The sequence below is a fragment of the Triticum dicoccoides genome, chromosome 2B (assembly GCF_002162155.2).
Source record: "Triticum dicoccoides isolate Atlit2015 ecotype Zavitan chromosome 2B, WEW_v2.0, whole genome shotgun sequence".
NCBI lineage: Eukaryota > Viridiplantae > Streptophyta > Magnoliopsida > Poales > Poaceae > Triticum > Triticum dicoccoides.
In genome coordinates this window covers 627394582-627415070 of record NC_041383.1, presented here as the reverse complement: position 1 = coordinate 627415070, position 20489 = coordinate 627394582, and positions in this window count along the sequence as shown.

Sequence of the window (20489 nt, the reverse complement as noted above, 5' to 3'; positions counted from 1 at the left end):
ATCAGTTGATTTATCGGCGATTTGCAAGTATATCTCAGTGGGTGTCAACTTACTTAATTCAAGTCTATGGTATAAGGAAAGAGGCATAACACTAACACCGGCTCCTAAATCACATAAAGCAGTTTTAACATAATTTCTTTTTATGGAGCATGGTATAGTGGGTACTCCAGGATCACCAAGTTTCTTAGGTATTCCATCCTTAAAGGTATAGTTAGCAAGCATGGTGGAGATTTCAGCTTCAGGTATTTTCCTTTTATTAGTGATGATATCTTTCATGTATTTAGCATAAGGGTTTGTTTTAAGCATATCAGTTAAGCGCATGCGTAAGAAAATAGGTCTAATCATTTCAGCAAAACGCTCAAAGTCCTCATCATCCTTTGTCTTGGATGGTTTAGGAGGAAAGGGCATGGGTTTCTGAACCCATGGTTCTCTTTCCCTACCATGTTTCCTAGCAACAAAATCTCTCTTATCATAATGTTGGTTTTCTAGGTTGTGGGTTATCAAGACCAACAACAGGTTCAATTTCTATATCATTGTTATTACTAGGTTGAGCATCTACATCAACATCATTATTAGCATTATCATTCGGTTCATGTTCATCTCCGGATTGTGTTTCAGCATCAGAGACAGAAGTATTATTAGGATTCTCAGGTGTTTCTACATTTGGTTCACTAGAAGCATGCAAAGTACTGTCATTTTTCTTTTTCTTCTTCTTAGAATAACTAGGAGCATCTAGATTATTATTCTGAGAATCTTGTTCAATCCTCTTAGGGTGGACTTTACAATACAAAGGTTCTGAGTCATTTTGCCTGTTCTAGTAGCCACTCTAACAGCAAAATCATGTTTATTATTTAATTCATCTAGCAATTCATTCTGAGCCTTAAGTACTTGTTCAGCTTGAGTGGTAACCATAGAAGCATGTTTACTAGTGAGTTTAAGTTCACCCTTAACTCTAGACATATAATAACTCAAGCGTCCAATCATATAAGCATTATTTTTCAACTGTCTACTAACATAATCATTGAAATTTGCTTGTTTATCCATAAATTCATCAAACTCATCTAAGCATTGGCTATGAAACTTAGTAGACGGAATTTCAACTTTATCATATCTATAGAGAGAATTTACCTTCACTATCTGTGTCGGGTTATCAAGACGATGTGTTTCTTCAACAGGTGGTATATTAAGACCATGTATCTCTTCAATAGGAGGTAAATTCTTAACGTCCTCAGATTTAATGCCTTTTTCTTGCATTGATTTCTTTCCCTCTTGCATATCTTCAGGACTGAGAAATAGAACACCTCTCTTCTTCGGAGTAGGTTTAGGAATAGGCTCAGGAGTTGGCTCAATTGGTTTAGGAATTATCCAATTATTTTCATTTGTCGACATATTATTCAATAGCAATTCAGCTTGGCCGATTGTTCTTTCCATGAAAACACAACCAGCAAAACTATCCAAGTGGTCCTTGGAAGCATCGGTTAGTCCATTATAGAAGATATCAAGTGTTTCATTTTTCTTAAGAGGATGATCAGGCAAAGCATGAAGTAATCGGAGAAGCCTCCCCCAAGCTTGTGGGAGACTCTCTTCTTTGATTTGCTCAAAATTATATATTTCTTGCAAGGCAGCTTGTTTCTTATGAGCAGGGAAATATTTAGCCGAGAAGTAATAAATCATATCCTGGGGACTACACACACAACTAGGATCAAGAGAATTAAACCAAGTTTTAGCATCACCCTTTAATGAGAACGGAAATATCTTAAGGATGTAATAATAGCGAGACTTCTCATCATTGGTAAACAGGGTGGCTATATCATTTAACTTGGTAAGATGTGCCACAACAGTTTCAGATTCAATGCCATAGAAAGGATCAGATTCAACTAAAGTAATAATCTCAAGATCAACAGAGAATTCATAGTCCCTATCAGTAACACAGATAGGTGAAGTAGCAAAAGCAGGGTCAGGTTTCATTCTAACAGTAAGGGATTGCTGCTTCCATTTAGCTAATAACTTCTTAAGATCATATCTATCCTTGCAAGCAAAAATAGCTCTAGCAGCTTCTTCTTCCATAACATAACCCTCAGGAACAACAGGCAATTCATAATTAGGAGGAGAACCTTCATCATCACTTTCATCAATAATTTCATTTTCAATAATTTCATTCTCCCTAGCCCTAGTAAGTTGTTCATCAAGAAATTCACCTAATGGCACAGTAGTATCAAGCATAGAAGTAGTTTCATCATAAGTATCATGCATAGCAGAAGTGGCATCATCAATAACATGCGACATATCAGAATTCATAGCAGTAGCAGGTTTAGGTGTCACAAGCTTATTCATAACAGAAGGAGAAAATAGTGCAGAGCTAGATGGCAGTTCCTTACCTCCCCTCGTAGTTGAGGGATAAATTTTAGTTCTTTGATCTTTCAAGTTCTTCATAGTGCTCAGCAGATATAAATCCCAAGTGACTCAGAGAATAGAGCTATGCTCCCCGGCAACGGCGCCAGAAATTAGTCTTGATAACACACAATTGTAGGGGATCGCAACAGCTTTCGAGGGTAGAGTATTCAACCCAAATTTATTGATTTGACACATGGGGAGCCAAAGAATATTCTTAAGTATTAGAAGTTGAGTTGTCAATTCAACCACACCTGGATAACTTAGTATCTGCAGCAAGGTCTTTAGTAGCAAAGTAGTATGATAGTAATGGTAAAAGTGGTAAAGGTGAAGATAGTAATGATAGCAGTATTGTAGTAATTGTAACAGTAGCAACGGAAAAGTAAATAAGAGAAGCACAATATATGAAAAGTTCGTAGGCAATGGATCTGTGATGGATAATTATGTCGGATGGATTCCTCATGTAATAGTTATAACATAGGGTGACACGGAACTAGCTCCAATTCATCAATGTAATGTAGGCATGTATTCTGAATATATTCACACGTGCTTATGGAAAAGAACTTGCATGGCATCTTTTGTCCTACCCTCCCGTGGCAGCTGGGTCCTAATGGAAACTAAGGGATATTAAGGCCTCCTTTTAATAGAGTATCGGACCAAAGCATTAACACATAGTGAACACATGAACTCCTCAAACTACGGTCATCACCGAGAAGTATCTAGATTATTGTCACTTTGGGGTTGTCGGATCATAACACATAATAGGTGACTATAGACTTGCAAGATAGGATCAAGAACTCACATATATTCATGAAAACATAATAGGTTCAGATCTGAAATCATGGCACTCGGGCCCTACTGACAAGCATTAATCATAGCAAAGACATAGCAACATATATCTCAGAACATAGTGGATACTAGGGATCAAACCCTAACAAAACTATCTTGATTACATGGTAAATCTCATCCAACCCATCACCGTCCAGCAAGCCTATGATGGAATTACTCACGCACGGCGGTGAGCATCATGAAATTGGTGATGGAGGATGGTTGATGAGTACGATGGCGTTGAATCCCCCTCTCCGGAGCCCCGAACGGACTCCAGATCAGCCCTGCCGAGAGGTCTTAGGGCTTGGCGGCGGCTCCATATCTAAAATGCAATGAAACTTCCTCTTTGATTTTTTCTCTGCGAAACGGAATATATGGAGTTGGAGTTGAGCTCGGTGAAGCAGCAGGGGGGCCACGAGACAGGGGGCGTGCCCTATGGGGGGGCGCCCCCACCCTCGTGGACAGGGTGTGGGGCCCTTGGCCTTCATCTTTTGCCAGTATTTTTTATATTTTCTGGAACTTATCTCCGAGGATTTTTAAGTCATTCTGAGAACTTTTGTTTTTGCACAAAAATAACACCATGGCAGTTCTGCTGAAAGCAGCGTCAGTCCGGGTTAGTTTCATTCAAATCATTCAAGTTAGAGTCCGAAACAAGGGCAAAAGTGTTTGTAAAAGTAGATATGTTGGACACGTATCAGGTTCCTTCTTCGAATACTCCAAGGTAGATCTTGAACACAAGAATCGTGTCCGGCTCTGCAAAACAAATTCCACATACCACCATAGAGAATACAATATTCCACGAGTCTAATCTGCTGACAGCTTTTTCATAGCGTGACACCACACTGTGGCCCGGTTATTTATTCAAACCATTTTTCCAACCTGCCACTACACGTCCCACGAGACGGTTTTATTGGCATGGCATGTCGAAGCAGAGATCGTGTCCCCTTATCACGGGATTCTCATCAATATTGGCGTGGGTAACCCAACCGTTCCTTTAGTATTACTCCTTGAATTAGGCAAGTTCCAAACGGCTGTGCGGAGGATGCTTGATATTCATCCCCTTTATAAAGGGGCCAAGACCTGTCTCTTTCTTTCCACGCTTGATCCTTCCCCTCCCCAACCTCGAGTTCCAACACCCAAGGCTTAACCCAAGCGCTTCGAACCTCAACCATGTCCGGATCTAGCTTTCAAGGCCAGTGGATGGCCTCCTCTGTCACAGAGGAGGGCATCACAAAGCTTAGGGAGGCTAGGTACTTGACCGCCGAGATCCTTCACAGGCTTCCCGCTCAAGAGCAGGTTATCCCTACTCCCAAACCCAACGAGAGTGTCGTATTTATCTCCCACTTCCTCTGAGGGATAGGCTTCGGTCTTACTCCCTTTGTTAGAGGTCTTATGTTCTATTACGGGATAGATTTTCATGACCTCGCTCTAGATTCTTTCCTTCACATCTCAACGTTCATCATTGTGTCTGAGGCCTTCCTCTGCATTCCCCCACACTTCGGCTTATGGCTCAACACCTTTAATGTGAAGCCGAAGATGATTGACGGGCGACACGCGGAGTGTGGAGGCACTATAATAAGCAAAGGGGCTGATGTTTTATGGCTAAAGGGTTCCTTCCCAGAAGTTTCTAACCTATGGCAACAGGAGTGGTTTTATACCACAGCACCCCGAGGTAGAAAGTGGGCGGCCGCCCCAGCCTTTTGCTCCGCTCCTCCGTCGCAACTTGCATCATGGGTCAATAAGGGGTTGGACTGGGGATCGGCTGACGACGTGCGGACATTGCAAAGCCGCATTCAGGATCTTATCAAGAAGGACATCAGTCTTGTCAAGGTAATCCAAGTCATGCTAGTTCGCCGGGTCCTGCCATGCCAATGTCGACCTCTCCGTATGTGGGAGTTCAACCCGGAAGGACCACGAACTGTTCAGCATTTCTTCGGCATGACAGTCAAAGGGATGTATGAATCATTCTTCGGATCACGAATAAAGTGTCCAGACACAACGGAGGATGCAAGCCTCAATTGCAGCCATCCAGGTACCCAGGTAAGTAACTCCATAACCGAACATCCTGTCGTTATATTTGACATAGTGTTGTTCTGAAAAACCATCCTTGGCCAGGGCTGGATAAGAAAGGTGGAGAGGATCAGGTGTTCGGCCCCCCCTTCCCGAAGATTCGTCGGATCTTGTATTGACCAAGATGTTGGCTCGTGCACCTTATTAGGTGCCATCAAGGAAGGACCAGGAGAGGAGTGGGGAAGCCAAAGGCGGACTTCATACTGGAGATACGTTACGTACCGTAGCTGGGGAAATTGGTACTCCTGTGTCAGAGAGTGAACGGGGAGGAGAATCTAGTATCCCCTCCCCCATGGGAAGAAAAGGGCCACCCCCGAAGACTTGGAAGCTGAGGCCTCCAAACGAGGGAAGAAATCCTTATTAGGGGGCCCTACCCCAGAGCATAATATTGCTGCACAGCGCCCACAAGGGGGCCAGCCGTTAATCGAGTCGTAAGTGAACAAAGGTGCTTAGTAAGCATACCCCATTCTTTTCTTGCCAATAACAATCGAGACATATGTTTTGCAGATCGGCCGATAGCCTCCCTCAACAATCTTCGTCCTCGGGGGATCTTCTTCCGAAGATGATGGAGAGCGAAACGCCTCCTCCTACTTCTCCACCTCATAAGGCGGATGACCCTGAGGTGTCGTCCTTGAGGATCTCTCCCGATCCGCAAAGTCCAGAAGGTAACTCTTTGGCCGCCCAAGGTCCGGGGTGTTCGGCTCCTAGAGAGACCAACAGAAAAAGCCCTGGACTGTCCGACATGCAGCCGGACACATTGATAGCACTACAAAAAAAAGATACACCCGTGACGTTTTGGGCCGAATGAATGTTTTTACTGTCATACTTATGACACTTCTATGATGATAATTGTGACAAAACCCAGTATCATCATAGATGTGGTGGGCTCCTACTTCTATGACAAAAAATCATGATAGAAAATGGGCTTTTCGTCCTGGGCGGGCCGGAGACGCAACTGCATGACATTCTTTGGGCCATCCATGACGGGAAAACCCGTGGTATAAGCGAGGGCGAGGAAAATTTCGGGGAGTTCCCAGTTACGGTGGGTGGTCGGGGGCCGAGTGGTGCGCGTTTCTCTTGTACACGTACGTGCATGTGTGCGAGGTGTTGGGCTCTAACTGAACCCGAGCGAGGCATCGCCTAACTGAACCCGAGTGATTGCACTGCAGGCTACGCATTACTGAACCCGAGCGATCGAGCGATTCCTTCGCTACTGCTGCTAACTGAAGCTGATCGATGCTGCCTCTGGATGAATAGTGAGCGTTGCAAGGGGGTTTGGATGAACAATGAGTGTTGCTGGGGGGGTTGGTTGAATAGTGAGCGGTGGGAGTGGATGAACAGGACCCGTGGCATTGCCTCTGGATGAACAGGACCCCGATCGATCGAGCCGGTTGAGGCTGGATGAACGGGACCCCGTGGAGGGCTAGATGAATAGGACAACCCCGTGAAGGGCTAGATGAATAGTAGACGGTGGAGGGGTGGATGAACAGTAGCCCGTGGAGGGGTGGTTGAACAGGAGCCCGTGGAGAGGGGTGGTTGAACAGTAGCCGGTGGAGTAGCACACGGTGGAGGCTAGATGAATATGAGCCCGTGGATGAACAGTCACAGGTGGAGGCTAGAGGAGGTCGATGGTGGATGAACAGTGGCCCGGGAGGCTGGAGGAGGTCGACGGTGGAGATGAACAGTATCCCATGGAGTCCCATTTTGCGGTACGCCACACCCCTCCCGATGAACAGGACCCCCGTTTCGACCGTAGCGCTCCAACACAAGTCCATTTCATCCGTTTTGCGGTACGCCACACCCCTCCCGATCAACAAGACCCCTGTTTCAACCGTACGAGGTCAGTTTCCTCCGTTTTGCAGTATGCCAGACCCCTCCCGATGAACAGGATCCCATTTCGAACGTGGCCGGTCGAACACAAGGTCGTTTCCTCCGTTCTGCGGTACACCAGGCCTCGTTTCCATCGCCTGTTCCGTCCAAGCCGGTTGGCTCCCATGCGTTTCGTTGCCTCCCAATGAACACGATGCATTTTGTTGCCTCCCCATGAACACGACGCATTCCGTTGCCTCCCCATGAACATGACGACGACGCAGTTTCTCCGTTTCGACCCAGTACACGAGCCCTGGTCGTACGTATATATGCGCGAGTAGGCATTCGAGGCCCTGCCCGTATGTATGTATGTGGTTGTATTTTCTTTCTTGCACATAGGCCGTTGTACGTACGTGTACATGCCACGTGCGCACCTCTACTACGACACGTGCGCGCCTCTACATCGACCAGTATATATGCACGTACACGTTCGCGACCAGAATGACAACGCTACGTATGCTTCGACTAGGTGGGTCCCAATTGTCAGGCACTTCCTTGCGTGTGAAGATGTAGTTGGTGGGTCCCAGAAGTCAGGGGGAGAATCGTTTTTTTCCTCGACGCACTTCCTTGCGTAAGAAGATGTAGGTGGTGGGTCCCAGCAGTCAGGGGGAAACATTTTTTTCACGAAATACGGTGGCTCGTCCGGTGGGTCCCTGTTGTCAGGTGGAGGAATAATTATTTTACGCGTAATAAGGAGGCACTTCCTAGCTGCGACCATGGACCCAGCTGTCAGCCTCTCCATGTACAGTCCACTTCAGATGCATGTCGGTCGTTGACCATGTTGACCAGGCCGCGTCGAGAGCACCAAGGCGGTGGATGATGGCGAGGCCTAGGAAGGGAACGAGACGGAGGCAGGGAAGACTCGGCAGTTATTTCCCACGCGGAGGGGAGTACAACTGTACGAGGGTTTACTGGTTCGTCTGCCGCCGCCGGAGAATAACAGCAGGTGTGGGTGAGTAGAGGGATGGCTAGGACAGCGATGGAAGTACGATGGGGCGGTGAGGCATGCACGGCAGCACAGCCGGCCACGGGGAGGAGGGAGCAGGCAGTCCCGCCAGCGTTTCTTTGAGCAGCTGGAGCAGGAAGAGCAAAGATTGAAGAAGCACGACGGCCGTTGGATGGAAATCCAACAGTCACTGCTTGTGCGTCAACCTTTTTTTAGGAAAGCCTCAAATCTGTGGAAAATAGCATACGGCCCATCTGCCATTATTTCTAATAATTTATAGCCCATTTGCTAATTCTTAAGGTTTTTTTGGAGCCCATATTCTTTTTGTTAGCATTACAGCCCATATTGTGGCCACAGTTAAAAAATTATACGAAATTTTGCATATTTTGGTGCGGTCCGAGCTGTTTTTTATCCCGAAATTTTGAGTCACATTCAAACTGATTTTAAAAATAAATGTATATCAATATAAAATCCAACAAATTGTCCATGCATAAAAATCAATGCAATTTAACATCTCGAAATGAAAAAAAGAAATTTGAAACTAATTGCCAGTTTGATGTGTTTTAAAAATGTACAACCCATTTCTCATTACTGATAGGCCATTTTCTCGGCCAGCTGAATGACGCTCTCCTCGTCTTGAAAGATTTGCAGCCCAACAGGCCTGACAAAGCGACTTACTTGGCAAATCATAAAAAAACTGGGTTGTGGTCGTGGACCCAGCTGTCAGCCTCTCCACGTACAGTACTCTTCCGATGGAAGTCGGTCATTGACCACATTGACCACGCCGCGACGAGAGCACCAAGGCCGTGGACAACGGCGAGGCCTAGGAAGGGGAAGACACGGAGCCGAGGAAGACGCGGCAGTGGATGCCCACGCGGAGAGGAGTACGAGGGTTCACTGGTTCGGCTGCGGCGTGAGGCTGCCGTCGCCGCAGAATAACAGGGGGTGTGGGTGAGTAGACGGATGCCCTGGGCCAGCGGTGGGAGTAGTAGGGGGCGGTGAGGCCTCCGCGGCATCACAACCGGCCACGAGAGGCAGGAGCATGCGGTACGACCGGCGCTGCTTTGGGCGGCTGGAGCAAGAAGACCAGAAGTTGAAGAAGCACTATGGATGTTGGATGGACATCGTACGGTCACTAGAGCTAGAATCGTTCATATTGACTAAGTTGACAAAGCCCTCCATCCCCGTCAACTTAGTAGCCCCACAACTTAGGCACCCACTACGGTGGGTCCCATCTAGCAGGTGGTTATTCGTTTTTTGTGAGTAATAAGGAGGCACTTCCTTGCGTTCGAAGATATAGCTGGTGGGTCCGACCTAACAGCGGGGGGAACGTTTTTTCGCGAAATACAGAAGCCCTTCCCACGTACAGTCCATGTACAGTGCGTAATACAAAGGAACTTTCCTTGCGTGCGACCATGGACCTCGTGGGTCCCATCCGTCAGGCTCTCCACGTATAGTCCTCTTCCGATGACTCTCGTATGTTGACCATGCCACGCCGAGCGCACCGAGGCGGTGGACGACGGCGAGGCCCCAGACTGGAACGACCCAGAGATGGGGAAGACGCGGCAGTGGAGTCGCAGACAGAGAGGAGTGGGAAACTTGACTGGTTCGGGTGCGGGGTGGGCCTACACTCGGCAGAGAACAACAGGAGGTGCGGAGTGGAGGGATGGCCTGGCCATCGGCGGGGTAGCGTTTTGATGAGGAGCGCAAAACAACACCGCTGGACACTGAAGGCTAGAGCAGGCGGTCCCGGCAGCGCTGGGGGAAGAAGACGAGAGATTGAAGAAGAATGCCGGCCGTTGGATGTAAATCCAACGCCTTCTTATGCTACGACCTACTGGCCCACATGTCAGCCAGTCCATTTGTTTTTTAGTCCATTTGGTGGGCTGGGTGAAACAATGATGTAGCATCTATGAAGCCCATTTATATATGGTAGAATTTAAATCCCATTTGCATTTTTCTCGAAATCCGTGGACTTGCTGGGCTGGGTGAAAATATCATGTTGGGCTAGACGGAGAAATGTTATAAAAACATAAACACATGATTGCACGTCTATTACTGCATTGGTCAGTAAAATCTTTGCAAGCTTATGTACGCAATCACTAGAAGTTAACTTGCCAAGTTATATATAAACAATTATTATTATTATTTTGTAAGAACTTTCAACTTACGAAATAAAATATCATTTAAATTTGATGAGTTAATAGTACTTGGGGTATTATTATTTTTTAGGCTAGACGTGGGGCAGTTGAGTTGGTTCTAGGGAAAAGTACTGGGAGAAAACTTAGTTTACATCGAAAAAGAAAGTGGAAGAAAATTCAGAGACCTGCTGGGTCCACCTGAGGAGGGGAATATGTTTGGAGGAAGGAGATTCAAAGCACGGCAGCCGAGTGAACTAGTTTTTTTAATGGACAAGTGAAGTAGTTACATACATAAGCAAATAGACACTAAAAAAAGTAGTCAGGTTAATGGGTTCTTAAAAGAAATATTTCAGACAAAACAGATAATTACGACAGATAGGCCAATGCATGAAACACTCAGATGATAAAGGTTCTTATAAACAGATAAAGTACAACATCTAGACCTTCCTGGCACGCTTGATCATGACGCTGCGGCTGTCCGTGTACTCGTCGGTTACGGGAAGCAGACACGCCCTCATGTCCGAGATCTGCCTGTACATGTCGTAGCATGCGTATGCGTCCTTGGCCGCGTAGGTTATGTAGGCCAGATTCAGAGGTACATCCCACGTGTTCAGGTCCTTGGTATTGTTTTTTTCTTTCATGTTGGCGTATCAGGGGTCGATGATGGTCTCGGCGAGGTCAACCACGGAGTCCTTCTCCTGCCCGTTGCTGATGATCTTGTATTGCTTCTGGATGTCGACAAGCTTGTTGCACCAGATGGCCGAATCTTCGCGTTCTTCCTTCTCTACACCGTAGCGAAGGTGCAGTCGGCGCTGCCGATGAAACGGGCGAATGCTCCAGAACCTCTGATGGCCCTACAGAAGTGGTAGATGAGAACCTCGTCTCGCACACATACCTGGGCGATGGCGATCCGCTGGTCCCTGTCAGGAGATGAATGGATGGGCACAAGGTCTAGTCCTGCAACCTTGTGATTTCTTGTCCTGTAGGTACTGCTTGAACTTGGCGAGGCAGAGCTTCACCGAGTCCGGATCGTTGGTGTACATCACATTCAACTTGGTGCAGCCATTGGACTGAACGGCGAACTTAAAGGGGAACTCCTTGCTGAAGTCCATATCCAGCAGGCTCACCCCTCAGATCGCCATTGGAGTCTCTTCAAGTGAACGAGTGTGTAGGCTGCGGCAGCAGTTTGTTTTTCAGCTCTTGGGGAACTGGATTCAACAGTAAACTGAGTGTGTACAGGCGACAACAGTTACTACCCCTCCCTCATCCGCTGCACGCCCGGCAGAAGATGCACCCTCGGCGCATTCAAACGCCTCCATTAAGAAACCTACTCCGGCCACACGTCGGTTCACGAGCGGGTCTGTATTGGTACTGTAATAACAGGAGTTAGTGGTCAGTTTACTTAAATTTAATTAGCTTTAGTAGAAATTTATACTTAAAACAACCAATGCATTCGCTCGTTCTATTAGTGCCACTGGATCAACATGCACGACAATTAGAATTATTATTCTCAGGACACACACGATCAGCATATTTGTCGCACTTTCACAAAGATAATACTACCAAGTTTGAACTGTTTGTTATGGTTGTTGTCCTCTGCATCATCATGTCGTGTTTCCCAGCTTGCAAGATTCAGAACCAACAAATAAGATCCAAATAATAAGTACAACAAAGATGCCTACACATCTCATTGATTCCCAGCTTGCAATATTCAGAAACAACAAATAAGATCCAAATAATAAGTACAACAAACATGCCTACACATCTCATTGATTCCCGGCTTGCAAGATTCAGAACCAACAAATAAGATTCAAATAATAAGTACAACAAATATGCCAACACATCTCATTGATTCCCAGCTTGCAAGATTCAGAACCAACCCATTAGAGCCTTTTGATAAAGTGAATATCGGGATTAAATCCATCTTGGCTAGCCATGTCATACAATCGAAGAACTTGGCGAATGCTCTTGATGGTCACAACATCTGTAGTTGAGTATTCCTGTTTGCACAGCACAAACAAGAAGAGCATGATTTCACTTTAATAGTGTCCTCCTTGAACTCAACCTACAGCTCCACTTGGATGAAGCCTGCCTAGAGTTCCATGATTCAATTCATGCGCCTTTTTCTGCAGTTCACCTGAAATGAAGCAAAGATTGCATCATTCAGCTAGCAAGAAGTACTTGCTCTCATGAGCTGGCAGGTTCTTCTTTAGTAGTTGCACTAAAATTGAGGAACATTAAGGTTGGTTGGCCGGCTCATGTAAGGTGCAACTATAATTTTCTTATCCTTTTGTGCAGTTCCACTAAAATAAAGTGCCATTGTGGTGACAGTGACGGCTCATCTTGCAAAGGCTAATAAAATGTTGCACGAGATTACCAGTAGAACTTGACGGAGATTCTGGAAACTCCAATCACCATTTTGTGCAGTTCCACCAAAATTGAGAGATGTTTCCCACATGACATTTTAGTTGAACTGCACAAGACACTCATTCCAAAAAAAGTGTTTTCTGCAGTTCACCAAAAGGTCACAATAGCAACAAGGTGAAATGGATATCCCTATCTGCACAAAAAGATAGAAAGTAAACATTTGCTGGTCAATAAGAATATAGGAAACATATACAAAATGAAAAGAAGCATCTTAATTATGTTCATGGCAATCACGCAAGGACAATAGAAATTTTAAAATGTTAGCAATGCTTCATGTAACTAGAAGCATTACGGTCAACAATGAGATTCCTCAAACATGGGATTACTTTAATGGTGGCATTGGTTGTTTACCAGACACAGTAAATCAACAGCAGCTAAAGAGTTGGTTTAAGGGCATGGGACCGTGGGGACACCAGGACACTCAGCAGTGTAAAGGAGCAACTTACTTATCATACTGGGGGAAACAGCAGGAGTGCCATTTGTAACACAGTTTAATTGCATCTTATCACTAGAGGCATTAGATTAACAATAACACTGGTTAGACATGTCCCTAAGGTAACCGTGTGATTGCTTCACTGGTTAGACATGTCACATCGATCTAGCTCGTAACACCTCATATCACTTTGCGGCCTCACGCACGGTATACCCACGGGTGTCGCCTTACCTTTGCCCGGGACCGTTTGCGCCTTTTGGCTCACGTATATGATAGTGTCGCTAGCATCCATATGATAAGGAGCCCGGGCTGACATGACTAGTCGTAAACCCAAAGTGGCACAGACTTACAGGGACAGGCATCCATGACCCAGCTTCGAACGTGTCGGTCATCAGCAAGTGGGTCCGGGCTGTAGCACTGGGCTAGCAGGACTCCGGTAAACCGGGCTGTAGCGGGCTAACAGGACTCCGATACTCGATGCGTGACATTTCCCCGAAGGGACAGACACCGGAACGAAGAAGGACACATGCCGGCCAGCCTAAGTGTTCCAGAGCAGTAGCAAGCTACCATGGCTCAGCGGTAACACTAGGAGACATTTCCCGGTAAGAGAGGCTACTAAAGATAAACAACTAGATAGTCAGATCCCACACATACCAAGCATTTCAATCATACACACAATATGCCCGATATGTGCAAACACAACAAGGCATCACAACATGACTCTATGACACAAGCACTTATTTAAGGCTCAGAGAGCCATACATAATATACACAAAGGTACGGGTCACACGACCCAGCATTCAAGTCATACAGTCATACAAACCAGCAGCGGAAGTAATTTGTCTGAGTACAGACAACTAGAAAGATAAAAGAGGCTTGGAAAGCCTAGCTATACTACGTGGTCCTTCACAAGCTCAGGATCACCACCTGGGCCTTTAGCCTACTCATTGATGTCAACGTCTACGTAGAACCCATCAGAAGGGGTTGCAGCGTCTTCTGTAAAAATGTAAATTATAGCAACATGAGTACAAAGGTACTCAGCAAGACTTACATCAGATCCTATATACATGCATGTTATCAAGAAGGGTTGGTGGAGTTGTTGCAGCAAGCCAGCTTTGACTCTTGGCTAGGCTAACCTACGAGACTCCAATTTGAAATGGTTTTGCGTACACGAGTCCACTACTCACCACTTCAATACACTACCGAGGACCCACCTCCGTCTTCCTACGGAAGAGCCATCCTCGGCACTCACACTTATCTTGAGGCTTTTAGAAGTTTCCATTTACTTGTCTATGAACTGTATAAGCAACCAAGTAGTCCTTTACCGCGGACGCGGCTATTGGAATAGATCATGATAACCCTGCAGGGGTGTACTTCTTCATACATGTTTCCACCACTTAGCGTCTGCACACGACATGTGCTCGGCAGACTTCAAGCGAAAGCCGACGTGGGTGTAGACCACGACCTACCTAAACACCTAAGTCTCTAGTCCAGGTTTATCGCCTATCCAGGTTCCATCCGCAGGGAGTCCGGCCGAGGTTTCCCATACGGCCCCGAACGATGTGAACAGGGTTCTCGAGATACCTAACGGGTATTCGGTACACCGTGCCACGTACCTACCGCATCACAGCCCACCCCTACGGTCAGCGCTGTCCACGGCCTCCAGTAGGCTACAAACACCAGAAACTACTTGCAACTCCTCGACAGAGAGCTAGGGTGAATAAGAAGTCGAGCGGGGTCATATTTCAGGGCCCAATGCATGGTAGTAGCTGTATCTTAAATCACACATACAGATCTCAGTGCTTAAGGTCGGCTTCAATGAAACAACCCACCATGTACTCCTACATGGCCTCTCATCGATACCTTTACCAAATCGTGTTCACCACACCACTCTCATTACCGACATAATCATTTCACTCTAGCCATCACCCAGATGAACCAGACCTGACACGACTCTAAGCATAGCAGGCATAGCAGGGTAGGAACAACACATACATATGGCTCAATCAACTCCTACACATGCTAGTGGGTTTCATCTAGTTACTGTGGCAATGACAGGTCATGCAGAGGAAATGGGTTCAACTACCGTAGCACACAGCAGTTTGAAACACGTTGTCTTAATGTAGTAAACGAGAGCAGGAGCGAGAACATGGGATTGTATCGATATGATCAAATGGTTGGTTGCTTGCCTGATGGTTCGATGCACTGATACGGTTCTTTGTTAGGGTAATCACGGTACTCCTCGGGGGCAGATCCTGCCGCAAGAACACCGATACACAACCATCACCAAACAATGTGCAACAATATGATGCATGCATGAAACATAGCAATATGAGTGTGTTGGGCTAATGCAACTAAGACCAGAAGGGTTTGAACCAATTTGAATCAAAGATTCAAATTTTCAAACTCAAACATGGCCCTTTAAAGTGTTTTTCCTTGTTCTGCATTAAACACCAAGTTAACTTGTTTAATCATGCATGAAAATAGTACAGATGGATAGATTGGATTTTTTTGATCATTTTTCATATATAATTTGTCTGATTTGGAGTTACAGAATAAAAGTTATGAATTTTTGAAGTTTAAACTATATTCGGGAATTTCCTATATTAGTTTAATTCCAGAAAATCAATTATTGCGTCAGCCTGACGTCAGTGTGACGTCAGCAGGTCAACGGAACACGTCCAGGTCAAACCTGACAGTGGGTCCCGCGTGTCAGTGTGATTAGTTTAATTAAAGTTTAAATAAAACTAAACCTGTTTAATTAACAGGGCTGGGCCCCACCTGTCATTGACTCAGGGGAGTCAACCAGGGCCCACCCGTGGTCAAACCCGGGTCGGCTGCACCGGCGTTTAGCCGCCGGCGAGCCCGACGCGGCGGCGAAAGTGGTTTTGGCCGTTTCGGCCACCAAATGGGTCGCGGAGACCACCGGAGTGGAGCTGAGGACGAGCCGCAGCTCTTGGTGGAGTCCGTTGGGGTCGGGGTGGCCGGAGTTGGCGTCGGCGACGACTTTGGCGGCCACCGGGGTTCAGCCGGAGACGAACTTGACGCTAGAGGGGTCGGTGAGGCTCGGGGAGTGGCTAGCTAGGTGCTAAGTGACACGGTGAGTATGATGGACACCAGTTTGTGGCCGGAGGGTGACCGGGAGCACGTCGGCGACGAGCTCCACGGCGGTGGGTGCGGTTGAGCTCCGGGAGGTTGCTACACGGCTCGGGAGCAAGAACGGAAGGGAGGGGAAGATGGCTAAGCTCACAGTGAGTGCGACGGAGCCCTTGGTGTGGCCGAAGATGAACCGGAGCGACGACGGCGTTGAAGGGGATCTCCGGCGACGGCGGTTCGGGCGAGGTCGTTGCGGTGGACTCGGGCGTTGCGAGCGCTCGGGGCTCGGCTGCTCGATGAAGTGGACAGCGGCGGAGCTCCTGGACACGATGAGAAGACGCACGGGTGGCGGGGAGCACGGCTACGACGAAGGCACGACGATGGTGGCGTCGGCCATGGCGGGGGAGCGCAAGGGGGAGGAGCTGGAGAGGAGCGGGGGTGTCTGGGGGGTTCGGGGGAGCGAGGGAGGCCGGTCCACGACATCACCGGACGAGGGGAGCGGCAAGGCGGCGAGCAGGTGCGTGGCGCGCGCTGCGGTCGCCGTCGGGCACCTGCCTGCCTGCCTGGCCGGCAAGCAGCTCGCTGGAGCGGCGCTGGGCTGGGCCGGCAGGTGGGCCGGGTGCTGGGCGCCAGGTAAGATTTTTCCATTTTTTTTCTGTTTCTGTTTTTTTTAATACTTCTGCAACTTTGTTGAATTAAATAAAATACTTAGGCAACTCCTAAAATCACCAAACTTGTCACATCCCTAGCTTCTGGCTTTGCTCTAGGCTAGCTTCATGTGTGCATCATGTCTATATTTTTGAAACTTGAATTGAGGAATGTTGGAAGCCTCAAAACCCTAAATAAAAGAGGGGCAAAAACCCTGGAAATCTCATTCATTGCTCCAAAGTGCTCCTCTTAAATGTTTGATAATTTTTGGTAAGGGTTCTGGTCCCAACCAAAATATTGAACATTTTTAAGGATTTATTCTTGGGACTTTGAATTTAAATCTTTAGCTATTTGAATTTGAATTATATTCATATAATTAGAATATAATTTAAATACCCCTGAAATATTTTATAAGCTTTTGGAAAAGTCCATCTAGCATTATAAAATATTCAGAGGAGTTTTTGGCATTGTTTGAATTATTTTTAAAATTCAAAACAGTGGCAAAATAATTTAAATAAAACAAAAACAGAATAAAAACGGAAATAAAAAGAGAGAGAGAGACTACCCGGGCCACTTACCTGTAGCCGGCCCAGCTGGCCAGCTCCTCCCGCTGGCCCAGCCCACCGCCGCCTCCCTCCCCTGTCGCCTTCCTCCTCTGCCAGGAGGACGGGCACGCGCCCGGCGCGCGCGGCCACGCGCCCCGGCCACCTCCTCCCTGCCTGGCTGCCTCCTCCTCCCCTGGTCGCCTCCCGCGACGCCACGCAGCCCCTGGCTCCCTCTCTCACTCTCCTCGCTCTTTCCCTCCGTCCCTATCCTCCTCTGTTTCTCTCTCCCTCTCGTGCCGAGCGCAGCCGTCGCCTCCGACGCTGTTCGCCGCGGCCACCGGCCACCCCTCGCCTCGCCGATGCCTCCAGAAGAACCGCCGCACTTTCTTCTTCGTCTCCACCAACTCACGTGACGCTGGGAGCCCTGCATCGCCGCCCACGTCGCCGTTCCCCTCCTCGGCCACCGGAACTCGCCGCCGTTCGATTCGCCGCCGACAGGACGTCCCCGAGCCCACTTAGCGTCTCGTCCGACTCCCCGTGAGTTCCTCTTCTCTTCCCCTCAATCCCCGCACCTGACTTCGTCCCCTAGCCCCCTTCTTCCACCACGGCCGAAGCTCGCCGCCGCCGTGCCTCGTCGCCATCGTGGCCAGAGCCACCGGAGCTCCCACCTGAGTGCACCATCGTGCTCAGACCGTCTCCACAAGCTCGTAGCACGCCCCAGCTCGCCTTCCCGTGCCCCCTAGCTCTCGCTCGCGTCTCGCCCGAACTCCGGCCGCCGCCGCGAGCTCCGTTCCGACGAGCTCCGTCGACCCCACGACCTCCCACTCGGTCCTCTGGATGCGCGGGAGCAAGGGCCATCCCCTGGTGCCCTCAGCGCGCCAAACTGACGCCTCTAGCGCAAGTCCGGCGTGCCCCGCCGTGTTCTGTGGTCACCGGCGACTCATCGCCGGCGCATCTGACGTGGCGTCGTCATTAGCGCTAATGACCCCACTAACTAACCCCCTAGGCCACTGACAGCGGGCCCCACCCCTGGTCAAACCCCAGTCAGCGTTGGGTTTGACCGGGATTAGCTCCTGTGTCACTGACGTGTGGCCCCCACACGTCAGGTTTGACCTGGACCAGCCCGTTGACCCTGCTGACGTCACTGTGACGTGGGGCTGACGCAATAAACCATTTTCTGGATTTTTTATAATTCAGGAAATTCCAGAAAATTATATAAACTTCTATAAATCATAGAAAATTAACCGTAACTCCAAATTAAATAATTTATATATGAAAAATTATCAGAAAAATTCAAGGAATCCATCTGTACCATTTTCATGCATGTTAGAACAACTTATAGCTGCTGTTTAGCACAAATCATATAAAGGGCATTTAAATATCCACATATGGAGTTTGAATTTGAATCTTGGATTCAAACCAACTCCATTTAATCTGGTTTTAGTTGCATTAGCCCAACACACATTCATTTTGCCATGTCATGATCATGCATCATATTGTGCATTGCATTGATTGTGTTCCCTTCTGTGTTGCCGGTATTTGTCCCCTCTCGATAGACGTGATACCGATGATGTGATCGTTGACACTGATGAAGACTCAATGTTATCTTCAGAAGTGCCAGGCAAGAAAAACCCCCTTGTTCATTCCGATAAAATCCCACTCTCTTGCTCCTGCTCTCTTTTACTGCATTAGGACAACATCGATTCATCTGTTACTTGCTGCGTAGCTGAACCCTTTTATCCTTTGCATGACCTGTCATTCCACAGTAAATAGATGAAACCCACTAGCATGAGTAGGAGTTGTTTGAGCCCTGTTGTGCCTACTCATTCATGTTTGTTTGTCATGCCTGCTACTGCTTAGAGTTGAGTCAGGTCTGATTCATCGGGGATGAATCAGAGGTGTGTGAACATGTCCTACTGTGTGTGAGCTAAGTGTGTGAACACGATTTGGTAAAGGTAGCGGTGAGAGGCCATGTAGGAGTACATGGTGGGTTGTCTCATTGCAGCCGTCCTCAGGAACTGAGTTCTGTGTTTGTGATCCATGATTCAGCTACTACCACGCATTGGGCCCGAAACCAATGGACCCTCTCGGCTTCTTAATCACCCTTGTCCTCTGTCCAGGAGTTGCAAGTAGTTTCTGGTGTTTGTAGTATGCTGGAGGCCGTGGACAGCGCTGACCGTAGGGGTGGGATGTGATGCGGTAGGCACGTGGCCGGGTAAACCGGGCACCCGTTTGGTGTCATGGAACCCTGTACACATCGTTTGGGGCTGTGAGCGAAACTCCGGCCGAATCTCCTCATGGATGGAACCCGAATAGGCGATAAACCTGGACTAGAGACTTGAGTGTTTAGGCAGGCCGTGGCCGACACCCACGTTGGGCTTCCGCTTGAAGGTTGCCGAGTACATGTCGTGTAAACGACAGTAAGTGGTGAGAGCGTGTGTGAAGAAGTACACCCCTGCAGGGTTAACATCATCTATTCGAATAGCCGTGTCCGCGGAAAAGGACCTCTGGGTTGCTTATATCAGTTCATAGACAAGTGAAAGTGGATACTCTAAAATACGCAAGATAAGCGTGAGTGCTATGGATGGCGTTCTCGTAGGGAGACGGGAGCGGATCCATAGTGGTGTATTGATATGGTGAATATGTGGACTCGTGTGCGCCACCTCAAAAGAGTTACTCGCAGTCGTAGTTCAGGATAGCCACCGAGTCAAAGCTGGCTTGCTGCAGTTAAACCCCACCATCCCCTTTGTTGATAATGATGCATATGTAGATAGTTCTGATGTAAATCTTGCTGGTTACATTTGTACTCACGTTTGCCTATTTATGTTTTTGCAGAGAGACTTCGGTCTCGCTAGTAGTTTCGCGTGGACTTCGACGTTTAGCTTGTTACCTCAGCTACGATCTTGTGCCCTCGGCAGTATCTGGCAGATAGTCAGGCTTCTCAGCCTTTTTCATTTATAGTGGTCTGTACTCAGACATGATAGTTTCCGCTTGTGCTTTGACTTGTATGCTCTGATTGTTGGGTCATGAGACCCATGTTTGTAATGTCTCGCTCCTCGGAGCCTATTGAATAAATTACTTGAGTCGTAGAGTCA